The following is a 16,969-nucleotide window of genomic DNA, read 5'->3' as shown; positions in this document are numbered from 1 at the left end:
AGAGAGACATAGAAGGGTACTCAGATGGCTCTCAACTTCCAAATCCTGTCTGCCAATCTCACAGTCTGTAAAAGGGAAAGATGAGGTGTGACACACACACACACACATTCAGTGTGCAAACAGATGTATTAGGACGGACAAGGTCAAGCCACAGATCATCTGAATGAAGAGAGCAGAATGCGCCGAGGCTCCTCAATGAGCTGGCATTCACGTCCTTCCTGGCTGTGATGCACACAGACACACCCACTTACACCACACACTCCTTTCTCAGACACTAGAAGACCACTCACTTACTCTGCTAATGAGCTGGCTTTCAAGTTCTCTAGGAGTTGTATTTTCTAGGAGGCCTTTTACCTAACTACAGGAACAGAGTATCTTCAATCTATCCGCGGTCCATATAGCAGTCCCGTTAGAACTTCCCAAATGCAAACGACGTCAAGTGAAAACCGTGCAGTATATTGTGCTGGGTTTGTGTGGATCCTCCATCAAAAAATAGGGCATGGAAGTGTGTGAAAGAGCTTCGTGTTTCGTTTTCCTGTTTATGAAACAGACTGAAGCGCTAATGATCTTCATGAAATCAACCTTAGGCAGTTGGCACAGAATGGTACACTCCAGCTAATTAGTGAATATTGATTGATCTTCTTCTGTACCATCACACAGAGGCCTAGTTAATTACGGTGTTATGCGTTGGCCCTGTTAAAAAAAGTATTTACATCAACACGGATGTAAGTCTTATGAGAGCAGAAGTTGCCCTAGCCAAATCAAATGTGTTCGTTGTAAAATAGATTCTACTGAGTAAGTGGTGCATTACATCAAGGAGGCAACCATAAGCACTGAAACAAGTACAGTGGGGAGAACAAGTATTTGATACACTGCCGATTTTGCAGGTTTTCCTACTTACAAAGCATGTAGAGGTCTGTAATTTTTATCATAGGTACACTTCAACTGAGAGAGATGGAATCTAAAACAAAAATCCAGAAAATCACATTGTATGATTTTTAAGTAATTAATTTGCATTTTATTGCATGACATAATTATATGATACATCAGAAAAGCAGAACTTAATATTTGGTACAGAAACCTTTGTTTGCAATAACAGAGATCATACGTTTCCTGTAGTTCTTGACCAGGTTTGCACACACTGCAGCAGGGATTTTGGCCCACTCCTCCATACAGACCTTCTCCAGATCCTACAGGTTTCGGGGCTGTCGCTGGGCAATACGGACTTTCAGCTCCCTCCAAAGATTTTCTATTGGTTTCAGGTCTGGAGACTGGCTAGGCCACTCCAGGACCTTGAGACTCCTTAGTCGCCCTGGCTGTGTGTTTCGGGTGGTTGTCATGCTGGAAGACCCAGCCACGACCCATCTTCAATGCTCTTACTGAGGGAAGGAGGATGTTGGCCAAGATCTCACGATACATGGCCCTTTCCATCCTCCCCTCAATATGGTGCAGTTTCCTGTCCCCTTTGCAGAAAAGCATCCCCAAAGAATTATGTTTCCACCTCCATGCTTCACAGTTGGGATGGTGTTCTTGGGGTTGTACTCATCCTTCTTCTTCCTCCAAACATGGCGAGTGGAGTTTAGACCAAAAAGCTATTTTTTTGTCTCATCAGACCAAATGACCTTCTCCCATTCCTCCTCTGGATCATCCAGATGGTCATTGGCAAACGTCAGACAGGCCTGGACATGCGCTGGCTTGAGCAGGGGGACCTTGCGTGCGCTGCAGGATTTTAATCCATGATGGCGTAGTGTGTTACTAATAGTTTTCTTTGAGACTGTGGTCCCAGCTCTCTTCAGGTCATTGACCAGGTCCTGCCGTGTAGTTCTGGGCTGATCCCTCACCTTCCTCGTGATTATTGATGCCCCACGAGGTGAGATTTTGTATGGAGCCCCAGACCGAGGGAGATTGACCATCATCTTGAACTTCTTCCATTTTCTAATAATTGCAGCAACAGTTGTTGCCTTCTTACCAAGCTGCTTGCCTATTTTCCTGTAGCCCATCCCAGCCTTTTGCAGGTCTACAATTTTATCCCTGATGTCCTTACACAGCTCTCTGGTCTTGGACATTGTGGAGAGGTTGGAGTCTGTTTGATTGAGTGTGTGGACAGGTGTCTTTTGTACAGGTAACGAGTTCAAACAGGGTGCAGTTAATACAGGTAATGAGTGGAGAACTGGAAGGCTTCTTAAAGAATAACTAACAGGTCTGTGAGAGCCAGAATTCTTACAGGTTAGTAGGTGATCAAATACAAGTCATGCAATAAAATGCTAATTAATTATTTAAAAATCATACAATGTGATTTTCTGGATTTTTGTTTTAGATTCCGTCTCTCACAGTTGAAGTGTACCTATGATAAAAGTTACAGACCTCTACATGCTTTGTAAGTAGGAAAACCAGCAGTGTATCAAATACTTGTTCTCCCCACTGTAAGTATTTTCTTAATTAGATTAATTGTCCAATTCTATAAAAGTGGATATTGGCTATTCTCAAACATTCACAGTAGATTAAAGAGATGTTTGCTTGGTACTTAAAGCTCAACAGGACCACCTGACAGTGGTGCCAAAAAGCTGAAATGTCTTGACTCCAAACTACTTACACAGTCTTCAGAAAATCTGGTTGGCTCATAATGTTGCTTTGCTTTCTTCAATTGAACAAGTGAATGTTAGCCAGGGTAGCCCAGAAAGAAAGCGCTAGTGCAACTCTAAACAGTGTTCCAGGGGTTTCCTAGCAACACTAAGTGAGAGAGATGGTGGGCTGAGATGAAAATGAACTAAGAAGTTCTGAGTTCAGTGAACTACTGTATATCGACTGAGTTTCAGAAAGCAGTTTCTTTTTAGGTGTAAAGTCGTGATTGAACTTCTTTTGAAATCTAAATGTAGACTTTGTTGGCTCTCTCGATGTGTATTTAATTTGTGTGTGTTAGTGTTCATGGGTTTTACTAACTTGTTCGACTGTTAGTTAGCATTTGTATCTATTCTGTGGTTTTTATTCTGCCTCTAATCTGTTGAATCTGAAGTAACAACACAATTTACAAATCATTTTTTCTCACAACCAGCTCTCTAAAATCCAAACAAAAGGACGTATGCATAATTAATACTGTGAAGCTGTATTTTATTTATTTATTATTGTTAATCTTCAAAGTTGCCCGGTGGTATTGTCCCAGGGTTGGGTTAGCTGCTTCCGATGGCATTCACTCATTCACTCATTCTAGGTCTGAAGAGAAGAACCGGCAGACAACAGCTCCAACACTCTCTTTCTCAGGGTGTCTGCATTCACAATGGACTTCCTCAGCCTTCATACAAAAGAGCCCGGTGCATAAAAAACGGCCAATTTCAATGGAATTTCTTCCCACAATCCCTTAGAATATGCACTTTTCTTTCTCTCAACCACCCCTTTCAGCGTTATTTATTACAATGATTTGGGGTAAAGTAAATTCCTTTTTACTGACTTTCAAATAAAAAAAAAATGCATGATTAAATTGTGTAATAAGAAATATATATAGAATAATAAAAAATCATAAATGAACAATTCTCTTTCATTCTCTGTTAATGGAAGGAAGGTTTTACAGAAGCAAACAAGGATTCACTGATGAATTGTCAAATCAGTGCCTACCCAACCCCCTCCACAAACACACTGCTAAACGCCGAACCACCCCACCCTGTATTTTGCATGGGGAGACATTAGCTCCCCTATCACATCCTCAGTCTGGGATGGGAAGGGGGGCAAACCATTGTCACGTTGTACAACGAGCCGTATTGGCAAGCCGGCAGCTTACCATCCCAAGGCTGCCCGGCGACAATGAGGGGGTTTGGAAAGGTTGAAAAGGAGAATTGCTGTATGTCACATAGACTCATGGCCTAATCCCCTTGCCCCGTACATCTGCACCGGGCGGTTTTGCACCGTGAATCAAAAGGCACCCCCTTTTAATCAGGCTCTTTCTCTCCTGCTTTTTTTCTGTCCTACAGAAAAGGAACGGCTTTTGTAGAATAGGGCTCTTTAGTGCAACCAAGACACAAGGCACAGCCTGTTGCCAAATGGATGCCTCTGTAAGGCTCATTTTGCTCATGTTGTGTTGGAAGTGGAGCACATTTTGGGAGAGCATGGTGAAAAGACTTGAGACTGGACATGAAAGCTGGCTCTTGAAATTCACACAATTGACTTTGAAAGCAGCCTTCCCTATGTTCGGGTGCTTCTTTGAGTGTTGTTGGGGGGGGGGGGGGTCTGTTTATCAAATGTGTGTCCCTGCCTCTAGAAGACCAGAAAACAACCCCTACATCAGGCAATATATGTATTTGCTTAAGATGGCTACAAGCAATTAAGAAACAGACTTTAATAATGAATTGGGCTTTTGGAGCTCTGTGTCAATGAAAGCATGAGGCTAGCAACACCAAAGTTTTTTATGGGTATATTTAGTTAATTGTCATTGAAGTATCACTTTACAGGAATTGCTCATTAAAACATATTAACAGCAGTATGCAAGACATGGTTTTCAATCATTAATTAAGTAAACTTCTGAAAAATGTATAGACCACTTCAATGGAAAGGAAAAATTTACAGTTGCAGAAATTGAAGCAGTGTTTAGGACAGTGTTGTTTCTTGGACATTATTTTGGAAACATTTTATGACATTTCATTAAAAAGAACCTCTAAAGTACCTCTACGTATAGAATGACTGACATCTAGTGGTCACTTTAGCTAAATACATCTTAAGGCCAATGTTGTGTTACCCAGGCCATCATAATATACACTGCTATGGTCATTTTCAGACCTGGTACATAACAATACCGCATTTTGGCAAATACACTGTAATTAATGGAGGATTGAATTTGGAAAAAACATCTTACCAGGATGTAGCGAACGGCAGCATTAAAATGAGTATCATGTATCTTCACCATTTCATAAGACACCTTAATATATCGATAATTGATATATGGTGTTCTGACAGTTACAATGGGATCTATGACAACAGAACCTTAGGTCCTTAGTCCATAGTCACACAAACAGACACACACACATAAGTACACACACATTCACACACAGACACACACTACCACTGACAAGGCCAAGTCACCTTTTAAAAATACACATATACACCATCCAACTTATTAAACAGGTTCAGTTGAGTTTATGTGAGTAAAGAAAGTATTTGAGCTGCGCCCCATTCAGGCTGCCCCCTGTTAGTTGGATGCACAGTCGGAGAGCAGAAACAGAACTGTCCATTCAGATGGGTGAGCTGAGACCACTAGTTCTGTGATGTCAGACGGACTTGGGCCAATGCTGAGTGGCTGCAGTTTTGTCCAGTTTGGGCACAGTTTTTGGGGGAACTCAAAAGCCAGGCCTTTTCATCAGTCTTTTTATGCATCTTGAACAGTCAATCACAATATCATGCTGCTATACAAAAGGATGTTTTGGGTGGGTGTTTCCAAAAAAGTATATATACACCACAAACAATCTGATGAACACACACACAGACAGTCAATATTATAAGTAGTGTAATTGACCTTAGGATCTCCTCAGATATGCTTTTTGCACAATATTCTACCCATACACCCACACTTTGAGAACCCTGGCTATGCAGCTTTGGACAAAACACATGCATATACATTAGAAATGTAATATTACCTAATCCTAAAGAAAAATATTTTCTTACCCTGGTCTTACTGCATACAGTATTATCAGGAAATGACAACAATCCATGTTTTAGGCTTCTATATTAGCGGTTAAATGCATCCCTGGGTTAAAATTGATTTTGTTAACTCACTGAAATACTGCTATCAAGATTGCATTATTTTCAATAATTGTATGGTAGAGATTTCTTTGATAAAATGATTTTGACACCTAAATATGGAATACATCTTAATTGGGGTTAAAAAAAAAACCCAGGGGGCATTTTACCAGAAAGGGAGGGGCATTTTGCCCAGATATTGGGGTCAAATGTCCCATTTACATAGAATAATAGAATAATTCTGCTCAATATTTTTTTCAAAATGTATTTGTCTGACTTTAGTCAATATGTTCATATAAAAATCTGACCAAACATTGCTTTTTTGAGTCAGAACAGTTTCAGTTTCCCTTACAATTTCCCTTTAGGGGACGTTTTCCTCCAATTCACCTGGTGGGTTAGCGAATGAGGATGTAACATTTCAATAGATCAATTTTACCAACATATTGATTAGCATGGTTACGGAATCAACTGCACTTGCTGTATAGTCAGCGTCCGTGTCAAATCATACATTAGAACCAGTGTTGCCAGATATCGCAAGAGAAACAAGCAACCGGGACTGTCAAAAAAAAAACAAACTTGGAGCTGCTCACGAAGCCTAAAAAAGCTACGCCTTTTTTACACCCACACTTTCGGGCGTAGGCCTACGGTTGAACATTCAAGTGAGAGAGAGACGGGTGCTCTAATGGGGCCGAACGGTACCAGATCCTTTGAGGTTACGTATAAAACATAAAAACATGTTTATATTAAGGTGGAATTACATTTTAAGCCGACCTTTCTTTCACCAGCTTACTAATTACCATATGTACATTGCCTAATATATGTGAAGTCATTGATGGCGAAGACAAAGCTCAAGGAAATGTATTTGCCGTTGTTTGCGAAAGTGAATGATTGAACGTACCTTTAGCCATTGACCTCATTTGGGAAGGGGAAACATTAGCAGCCGGTTGTATCCCAGATGAGTGGCTCTCCGAGTCTTTTTGGTGAACATGCTCTTCTGGCTCCGTTCACCTGAAAGAAACGGATCATTTGACTCCCTAACGGTTCTTCCTCTAAAATGCTAAAAATAACCCCAAAACTATGAAAAAAGTGAAATTTTCAAATGGAAATGCGAAAATGTAAGTTACAATAATTTTAGAGCGTGAAATCTGTCTTCAAATACTTTACATCTTACCTTTCGTATTTATTAGATCGCCTGTTTTTTCCCCGTACATAGCCTATCCTGCTGGCATAATTCACGTGGAACAAAAAGACATGCCCTCCGAACTAGATTCTGTAGTGCGAATGTACAGTCTTCAGTAAACAATGTGTCACCTTATCTGAACATACTCGCTGTTTGAGCTTAAAAATAAAGAAAATTAAGCAGCCAAATGAACGTCTCCTTTCGACAATGCGATTCGGTTACCCACGTTCACCAAAAAGAGCCGTTCGTTCGCGAACGACCCTTCACTATTTACAGCTTTTATTTAAATTCGCTGTCAGTTTTAGTGTGCCACAGGGTCAATATACAAGCCCAATAACCTAGTGCATTTTGGAAAAGATACCAAAAAAACGCAACCCTGGTGGTAGAGATAGGCTACGCAGTAACGCACTGTGCATTCATGCGAGCAGTTTCATGGACAGAAATTGAATAGCCTACCCGCTAGAAAGAAAAAAAAAAACTGACTATTGAACAGACATGACTAAAATAATGTCCATGGCTACTAAACAATTAAATGAAGTCATTTAGAAGGGGTTTTAGAAATTAGAATGGGTCTGCTGCTGGCACCACTACATAGCTTGCTTTACGACAACAGCTGCAGTGTGAAATTGTCTTTTGTTGCGTAAAAAAATAATTTCGACCTTGTAAAGTTTGCAGAGCTGGCTAATATACATTTTAATTAAAGCCATTTAATGTCCCGGTTCTGATTCATCTCTCTGCCAGACCAAACTTAAGTCAGAAAAAGTAGGCTAAAAGATGAAATACACAATCTGGGTGTGGATTAACGCGAAAATTGAATAATAATTTTAGATTGGGATCATTTCAATAACTGAACTGCACCTATTGCTGATAATAGCTATAGAATAGCTATAGCCGCGACATGAAGTTAAGAATTCATACACTGTCACAATGTGGAAGTGATAGCGTGGGTCAAATCATCCGGCATATGCTTTAGAATGCCGGCTTAGAGTTAGTTGAACATTTATAAACCTACATTCCGCGATACATTTCGGAACACTTGAGTAATTAAATCTTTTTAAACGTTCTTTCATTTAATTTCCTGTAAAAATGGCTACATATATTTCTGTAAAAACGAAGGTCGTTCATTTCATACTAGGCTACAATTATTTGATATTTTATTTAGCGAAAGGGTATTTTATATGAAATATGTAACTATGCGCTTACTGCGTAGGGGTTGAATATGGGTAGTCTCATTTTAATCACATTGAATTAATAATGTGAGATGTCTTTTATATCAAATGTATTTAAGATTTTAGATTTCTAAATTAGATTTGGTTTTGGACTTATTCTATTTGCTATTTGTAATGAAATGCTCAATCGCGCATTTGGATAAATGGTGTATAGAAGTTAATTGTAAGTGTATAGAAGTTAATTTTATTCCGGTTTCACGCCGTATTCATTCTGCACCCATTCCTGAAGAGGGTATAAACATCTATTTTTACTGTATTGCAACACCACACATGTACAACTGCGTGCCTTTATCAAATATAGAGTAGGGTTTGCTAACCTGACCCTGCGTGGTGTTGAAGCCAATGTACAATGTTTTCTCTTATGTACAATGTTTTCTCTTATCTGCTCTGGTGGGAATATCCCCTGGGATGAAGTCGTCATCTCTCCTCGGCTCTGGTGCTATTCATGAGGAGATTTTTTCAGAATGATGATTAATTGATCAGTTGATTCAGATGTGTTATGGTTGCATATGTTTGGCTGGAACAAAAGCCTGCACACACCCTGTAACACTTGAAGAATGGGAAAGGGGATATTTGTCCATTTGCACAGGTCACTACCAAATATGTTTTCCATAGTTAACCAAACTCCAAATTCAAGAAGTACAGTGAGCAATTTGGTCTTGCTCAAGGACAGTTCAACTGATGTTTAAAAAGCTACGCATTTATCAGCTATGCTTTCCGATGCTTCTGTTGACTCCTTGGGGGTCTGTTGGCATCCTGTCCCATGGGATCAGCGGGAACACAGAGGTGGCTTTCCTTTATTTTGGCCATGGTGACCAATGTTCTCAATGAGAGGTAAGATAAGTGTCATACTGCGGTGAAGTTAGCTTTATATTTAACATTCGTACTTTGATCGTCATTATCTCATCAACGAAACCTGCCAGAAAGACAGCAATTACATATTCCGAATCTGCTGGCGATAGGAAACAAGCCACACTCCCTGTTTTCTCTGTTGCGTTCTATTTTCAAAAGACGACATTACAGTAAGGTCTATGGCGGATTCTCCGTGGATTCTCAGTTAAGGCAACGTGTTAAAAGTGTATAATGAAAGTAGTTTTTACTGACAAACGCCAATTTGAAAAAAACGGTCAAAAAATTTGGTGTCCTACCATTCACATGGTTGTTGTATTGTATTATTAAAAAAGTTAAGGTAAAAATACTTTTGTCGCCTGTTATTAAAATAAAAGTCAATACTTCAGACCCAAGGTAACTTTTGTAATTGACTGTCAGGGACAACTGTCCTACCATGAACATCATTCAGTATTATAATTCAGGAAATTATTGATATTATATAAAACATTTGAATTTAGAGAAATGAAATGTCTGGTGAAATAACCAACAGATATAGCTTCAGGGAAAGCTGCTCTACCATCAATACTCTAGTTTAACAATCTTTCAATTTTGGAAATTGTTCATACTTTTTTCATCAAAACTGCTCAATAGCTCAGACCCAAAAAAAATTAAAATAATGAACTGATATAGCTTGTGGGAGACCTGCTTTACCATCAACATCCTTTAGTTTGGATATTTTTCACTTTTGGACATTATTACTAGTTTATAAAGCATTTTTAGATCAGAATTGCTCAGTAGCTCGGACCCAATAAAACTTACATAGAATAACGCAGTGATAAAACTTCAGGGAGACCTGTTGTACCATCATCATCCTTTAGGTTTACATTTTTTCAATTATGGAAATTATTACTCATTTATAAAGCCTTTTTCCATCAAAAATGCTCAATAGCTCGGACCTAATAAGACCAAATTGAAAAATAGCCAAAATAGTGGATGTTAATGGTTGAACATCTGTCCCTGAAGCTATAAGTTTATCATTTCCATTGAAGTTTTATTGGGTCTGAGCTATTGAACATAATTCATAAAAAAATAGCTTTGTAAACTAGTAATAATGTCCAAAAGTGAAAAATAGCCAAACTAAAGGATGTTGATGGTAGAGCAGATGTCCCTGAAGCTATATTGTTTGGTTATTTTGATACAAGCTTCTGAAATTTACATAAGCAACTGACGTTTTTCATTAACCTGACCAGATAATGGTGCACATTTAAGACGGTGCCTTAATAGTCGCATCGTAGTAAAGCAGTTTTTCACATTCTTTTCGACTCTTGAAGATAAAGATGAAACCGATATGGAAAAACATGGGTTGTTATTTGTTCGCTATCGCAAGCAAATTCAGAATATGTAATTGCTGTCTTTCTGGCAGGTTTCTTTGATGAGGTATATATTGACGATCAAAGTGCCAATATTGAATATAAAGCTAACTTCACAGCAGGAATCTTACCCTGTCAGCTAAGATTCCTTCTTATAAAGTATTGGTTGAAGGTGTGTTTTCCATCCATCGCAGAGGTATTGCTAGGAGAAACACTTGCCAATGGTGGCATGGTGTGTTTCCTTCTTAGCTGAAGTGAAGAAGCACCAGGCAGTCTGGCAGGATGGAAAACTAAGCACAAAAGTATATTTATTCACTTTATTTTGTGTTTTCTTGATTTACTGACAAAAATAACATCTTCAGTTTATTTTGATTAAGCAATAGATTGTTGGCATTGTGGTATGAAGAACCGACTCTGTCTAATCATGTCAGCTCATCCTCAGACTTTTGCATTGAGCAAGTTTGACCACACTCAGGGTGCTGCGTTCATCATCTTTCAGAAAACTGCCTAAAATGTAAGTACCACATGCTGAGAGTAAAAATCTCACCTAAAACAGGGATACTGTCAATTCCAGAATCCAATTCCAATTTTTCTTAATACTTCTTGAGAAACATTTTTATTTGAAAATGTTTGCAGATGTGTCAGCAGACTTGAACTAATTGTCAGCAGACTTGAACTAATTGTCTTGAGTTGTTTAAATGCTGTATATTTGTATAGTATGGTTAATATTGTGTTATCTGGCTTATCTTTAAAGTGTAAAGTGAAGCAAGCACATCATTTCCTTGATAAATCTTTTTTGTGTCTCATTCTAATCCTCTTAAATCCTTTACTCTGCGTGAGTCTTACAGGTTGACACCAATAGCACTGGGTGATAGGCTGCAGGTGATGTCCAATGGTCTGGGGGTAACAACGTGCCATGAAGTAACCATGATACATCTTCAGGTCCCTCCCCTTGTGCTGTCACTGCCAATCAGAGGGCAGCAGCTCTTGGTGACCTGGTGCGGGTGTTCCACCAGACTTATGGATAAGGGATTGCCCAGGGAGTGCATGAATGGGTGATAGACACCCCTGTGGGGACTGAGGTGATTCTATGAAATGCAGGAATGTTGCCCAACTGCCTTTTCTATGATGGTAGAAAAAAAGTCAAGGTCTCCTTCTCAGGCCAACTCCTCTTATTCACCCCTGGAGGCTCCAACACTCTTGAACACACCATGCCACCATTGGCAAGTGTTTCTCCTAGCAATACCTCTGCGATGGATGGAAAACCCACCTCCAACCAATACTTTATAAAGTTGTTGTAGGACTGCTGAGTGTGATGCTCTGTTGAGTAGTCTTAATAGATATTGCACTGGCTACAGGCAGAACAACGCAGCTCTTGTTTAAATAAAAACTTGTTTATTGGGATAAATGCATGTTACTACAATTAGTAGCTAGCTAACTGAAGGCACTTTGCCTTTAGTGTGAAAAGATATTAGCTGGTTAGCTTCTCATTTGTATTGTGAAATGGCTGGCTCATGCTGGACTGGAGGTAATGTGTTACATAATGAAATGTCAGATACTCTGCTCCATTTGAAGCCATGCCTTGCAGTATTTTGATTCAGTAAAATCATAGGAACAATCACTTTCTTCATTTAGGTCACTTCTGTAGCATGACACGTCACTCCACCTAAGGCCAAATATAAATTATTGTTGTCAGCATGTGCTGAGTGTATTAGCCATGACATGAGGCAACTGGGAAAGTGATTATGTAGGATGATTTCATATTACTTTACCGCACTAAAAACATGTTAAGACAGAATGGACAGACATTGACAGACTGAGTGGCAGATGCACACGCATACACACTCACACACACCCACAATTCATTCATAGAACTGTGATACTACTGTTTCACGGACATATTGTTACTTTTTTTTCTGGTTTGTGCGAAATCGTTAAGAATAATATAAAACCAGTCTGCACACCACCAAGGTGAATTGGAATAGTCTTGATTCTTGGTTGACAGTGCTGGAGGACGGGTAATATATTGATGCTCGAGTGCCAAATCAACACAAATAAGAAAAGGTCTAATCTATCAGGTGCCCAGTTTAGGAAAAAAGAGAGGAAACACACAAAAGATTAAGGTATGCAGGTATGTCATCTCTTTATTATACGCTATTATAGGCCGACAACATTCAGTTTTCTGTCCCACTAGCTTACATAACACTGGATATAATTTCACACAGTTTCATTATGACAATGACTATGCAGTCGATGTATCGGTCTGTCATGGTGAAGAAAGAGCTTAGTCACAAGGTGAAGCTCTCGATTTACCGGCAAATCTACATTCCTACTCTCACCTATGGTCATGAGCTTTGGGTCATGACCGAAAGGACAAGATCCCGGATACAGGCGGCTGAAATGAGCTTTCTCCGCAGGGTGGCTGGGCGATCCCTTAGAGATGAAAAGCTCGGTCACCCGGGAGGAGCTCAGTGTAGAGCCGTTGCTCCTCCACATCGAGAGGGGTCAGCTGAGGTGGCTTGGGCATCTGTTCCGGATGCCTCCTGAACGCCTTCCCGGGAAGGTGTTCCGGGCCCGTCCCAACGGGAGGAGACCCCGGGGAAGACCTAGGACACACTGGAGGGACTATGTCTCCCGGCTGGCCTGGGAACGCCTCGGTGTCCCCCCGGAAGAGCTGGAGGAAGTGTCTAGGGAGAGGGAAGTCAGGGCATCTCTGATTAGACTGCTGCCCACGCGACCCGGCCCCGGATAAGCGGAAAAAGATGGATGGAAAGTTTCATTATGACAATGACTAGCACAATATTGATTTGTTTAACTTTCATTGAAGAGACATCATAAAGTATTTTGTGATTATGATGACTACGTTCTGACCTCAGTAATGGGAATTTCCAATGCTGTAGGCTAACTTCAAATATCTCTATATTGTGCTGATACTTTATATCTTTTATGATATTATATTCACTCTTTTGGGGTATCATATGCCCAGAATTAGCCAAGGAAGTTGTATGTAGTGATGTGCAGTTTGCGAACGATTTGTTCGTTTTGAAAAAATCTTTTTAGTGACTCAGGACTCACAAGTCCTTTTCTTTGTGTGCCTTTTTCAATTGTAACGTTCATTCAAATGTCTGACATGTTTATAACTGATAATTGAACGCAGACTATAATAATTAATATAGTTAGTTGATTACTGATGCCATGAAAGAAAAGATGAAAACAAGCACTCGGTCAGTTTCATCGTTCAATTGAATGTTAGTTTCGTTCATTTGAATGACTGGCGGAGTTCCACCCAACCATGGAATACACTGTTAGTTTTACATTCGCAAAGAAAAATAAATCAATACAGTAGCATTATAAATACATTTTTGTAGGTATTAATGACTAAAATGAACGAAATGACTCGAAATAATCTAACTTTTGTAGATATATTGATTATATAAGTTAGTGAACTGTTGTAAGCTGTTGTAAGCAATGAAGCAAAATATTAAGTGTTTGTAACATAAGCTGAAACTGAAGGTGCAAGTAAGAGAACAGGAAACCCTGTACAAGCGGTTGCTGGGGAGAGAAAGATTTAGTATGTCTGTCTTTTGAGAAACAGGAAGCAGGTTAGAGACACACACACATAGTCGGACAGACAAAACAGAAACCACAAGGGGGCAATAGGATACTTGCAGTTATCCTTATAAGGTAGAGAATTGGAAGTGGACCTATGACACACTTGCTTTGCTAACTTAACGCCTCTATAAAATGCTGTTTTGACTGTTGATCCTTAGACATTGTGCGGCGACACTTGTCTCCAAAAGCTTTTGTAATAAACGGAATATGCGGTACGGTAATTGACCAGACTCCTGATGTTTTATTCTCCTTTCCAACAAACCAACTCGGGGAAGTGTTCACTTCAACAATTTCGGGGGCTCGTCCGGGATTGGAAAAAGGAGAAGGAATTCGACCCGGTCCAGACAACCTACACGAGATTCACAGGTTCCGAGCCGGCTCATGATAAAGGTAAGCAGAGCCTGTTATACCTAAATCTGCATATTGGCTGTGAACTAAATTGTGAACCTGTGGAGATCGTATTGGGACACTGGTTTAAATTCAGGAGGTCAGAGGAACGGTCTGTGAGTTAGAGTCTCACTGTAAGTCGGGTTAGAGGCCCGTTAACGGTGTGTGAGTTAGAGTCTAACTGTAAGTCGGTTTAGAGGCCTGTTAATCATTCTGGGGTTGACTACCCCACACCACTTCCCTACGGGGACGGTGGAGGTTGGGAGTTAGAGTCTTGGCAACCTGTCGGGTTACAGGCCCGAGGACTTAGGGGCACCTCGAAATATTTATTGTGTGTAAAGGTTCACGTTCAGCTGGGTTAGAGGCCCGGGGAGTTTGGAACTCCCCAAATTTTTTACAAGAGAACTGGGTTCAAGTCCCAAAAGTGTTGGTTCAGGGACCCGTTAATCATTTGTTAATCATTCTGAGTCTGGGACTCACAGTAACATAAGTCAGGGAGAAATGGACGGGGAGTTTGAGAGAGAAGTAGATGATGATGGGTGGGGTCCAGGTACGGGAAAGTAGAAAAAATTGGGGATACAGGTGGCAAATGTAATGACAAAAGGGGGCTTCCCCACAAGAGAAAACAATTTGGCAACAGAGAGGAGCAACAGAGACGAGCGGGCTCTGGAGAGGGCCAGACGGTAGAGTAATACTTCCACCAGCCATGCAGGGAAATAAATTTGCAGAAGCCCATGGGTTGGGCCATGTAGGGCCAGCACAGATGTTGAGGAACTTGTGCCATTGGTGGCACCCGTTTATGGTAGACATGGTGCGTAACTACAATAGGACATGCACCATCTGCACTCACCACAATCCAAAACCGACGATCAAACCTGAGATGGGGGTGTTCCCCATGACGACGAGACCTGGACAAGAGATAGTGATAGACTACATGGACATGGGGGAAACAGTACGGGGGTGCCGCTACATGTTAGTGTGTGTGGACATGTTCACAGGGTGGCCAGAAGCCTGGCCGGCAAGAAGGGAGGACAGTCAGACAGTGATCAAGTGTTTAGTGAACCAGTACATTCCCAGACACGGCTTCCCAGAGAAAATCAGGTCAGACAATGGGACTCACTTTAAGAACAGTGATTTACAGAAGGTAGAGAGCTTATTGGGCCTAAAACATGCTTTTGGCACTGTGTACCATCCACAGTTCCAACGAGATTTCAGCTCCTCCCAGAATCCACTTACCTTGTCTGTCGGGGGTTGGGACACCTCTCCTGACAGAGGTGCGGATAAAATATATTTGGTTCTCGGAGTGGAACAGGCAGGAACTGACACCAAAGCGTTTATTAAGATTAACATTAGGGTGCCGACCACTAGCTCTCCAGTTGTGGCAGTCACGGGGACTGTGGACACCTCAGCAGGTAAGGTGCAACCTGGGGAAGTGGTAGAGGGTGACTATACCAAATTGAAACCGTTAGAGGTGATCGAGAAAGCCACGGGGTATCACGAGAGTAATATCTGGCTTGAATGGATGTTGCAAAATGCCAAAGAACAAGATTTAGGAGACTGTGTGGCATGTGCCGCTGCCCGACCTCAACTATACACTGAGCCGGCTCCTTTGTATTCAGAGGACCCTTGGGGATATCAGTGCATGTTAGCTCTTACACATAGCGCTTCCCCTGTGAACTGCACCACCCTGACAAGCATGTTTCCTCCGATAGCTAACGACACCAGGACGGGGCCGTTCACTCCCCATAAAGGGGGAGGGGGATATACCTGTTTCCACTTCACCAGTCAGAAACCCGTGGTGAACGTTGGAGAAATCCCCTCGCAGTGGTGTAATGTTACGATCCAGAGCAGATCTATTATCGGACCATGGGCCCAGTCTGGCCTGTATTACTATTGTGGGGGCACCCGACTCTTGGTAAGAATCCCAAAAGGCACCCAGGGGGTATGTGCGATGGTACGGTTAGCAGCACCCTTAGTGCTGATAGGTGACCGAGTCAAATCACTCCAGGCAAAAAGGAGCGACGCTCTTACCCGGCGCCGGCGTAGACATGTAATAGGCCGTTGCTCAAGGGATACATTCGACCTCACTGTGGACTCCCCAACCTATATAAATGCGATAGGGATCCCTAGAGGGGTCCCCAAAGAATTCAAACTCGCAGACCAAGTCGTGGCAGGATTTGAAAATATTCCTATTCTGTCCGCTTTGTTCCCTGTCACTCCAAAAAGAATGTAGACCGCATTAACTATGTACATTATAATGTCTTACGTCTCTCTAATTTGACCCGTGATGCAGTTGAGGGCCTGTCAGAACAGTTGGGCCCCACCTCGTTGATGGCGGTGCAAAATTGCATAGCCCTCGATATGTTATTGGCAGAGAAGGGCGGGGTTTATGCGATGTTTGGGGACATGTGTTGTACTTTCATTCCTAACAATACAGCTCCGGACGGGTCGGTTGCTAAGGCGTTGCAGGGCCTTAGGACTCTCTCGCGAACTATGCACGAGCATTCTGGGATAGATAATCCGCTGGAGGAATGGCTGACCTCGATGTTCGGCCAGTGGAAAGGTTTGATAATGTCTGTTCTTTTATCGCTTGCTACATTTGGTGCTATAATGGTTGCTTGTGGGTGTTGTTGTATCCC

The sequence above is a fragment of the Esox lucius genome, chromosome 19, assembly GCF_011004845.1.
Source record: "Esox lucius isolate fEsoLuc1 chromosome 19, fEsoLuc1.pri, whole genome shotgun sequence".
Taxonomy (NCBI): Eukaryota; Metazoa; Chordata; class Actinopteri; order Esociformes; family Esocidae; genus Esox; species Esox lucius.
The sequence above is the reverse complement of the archived record's forward strand: the minus strand, read 5'-3'. Positions refer to the sequence as shown.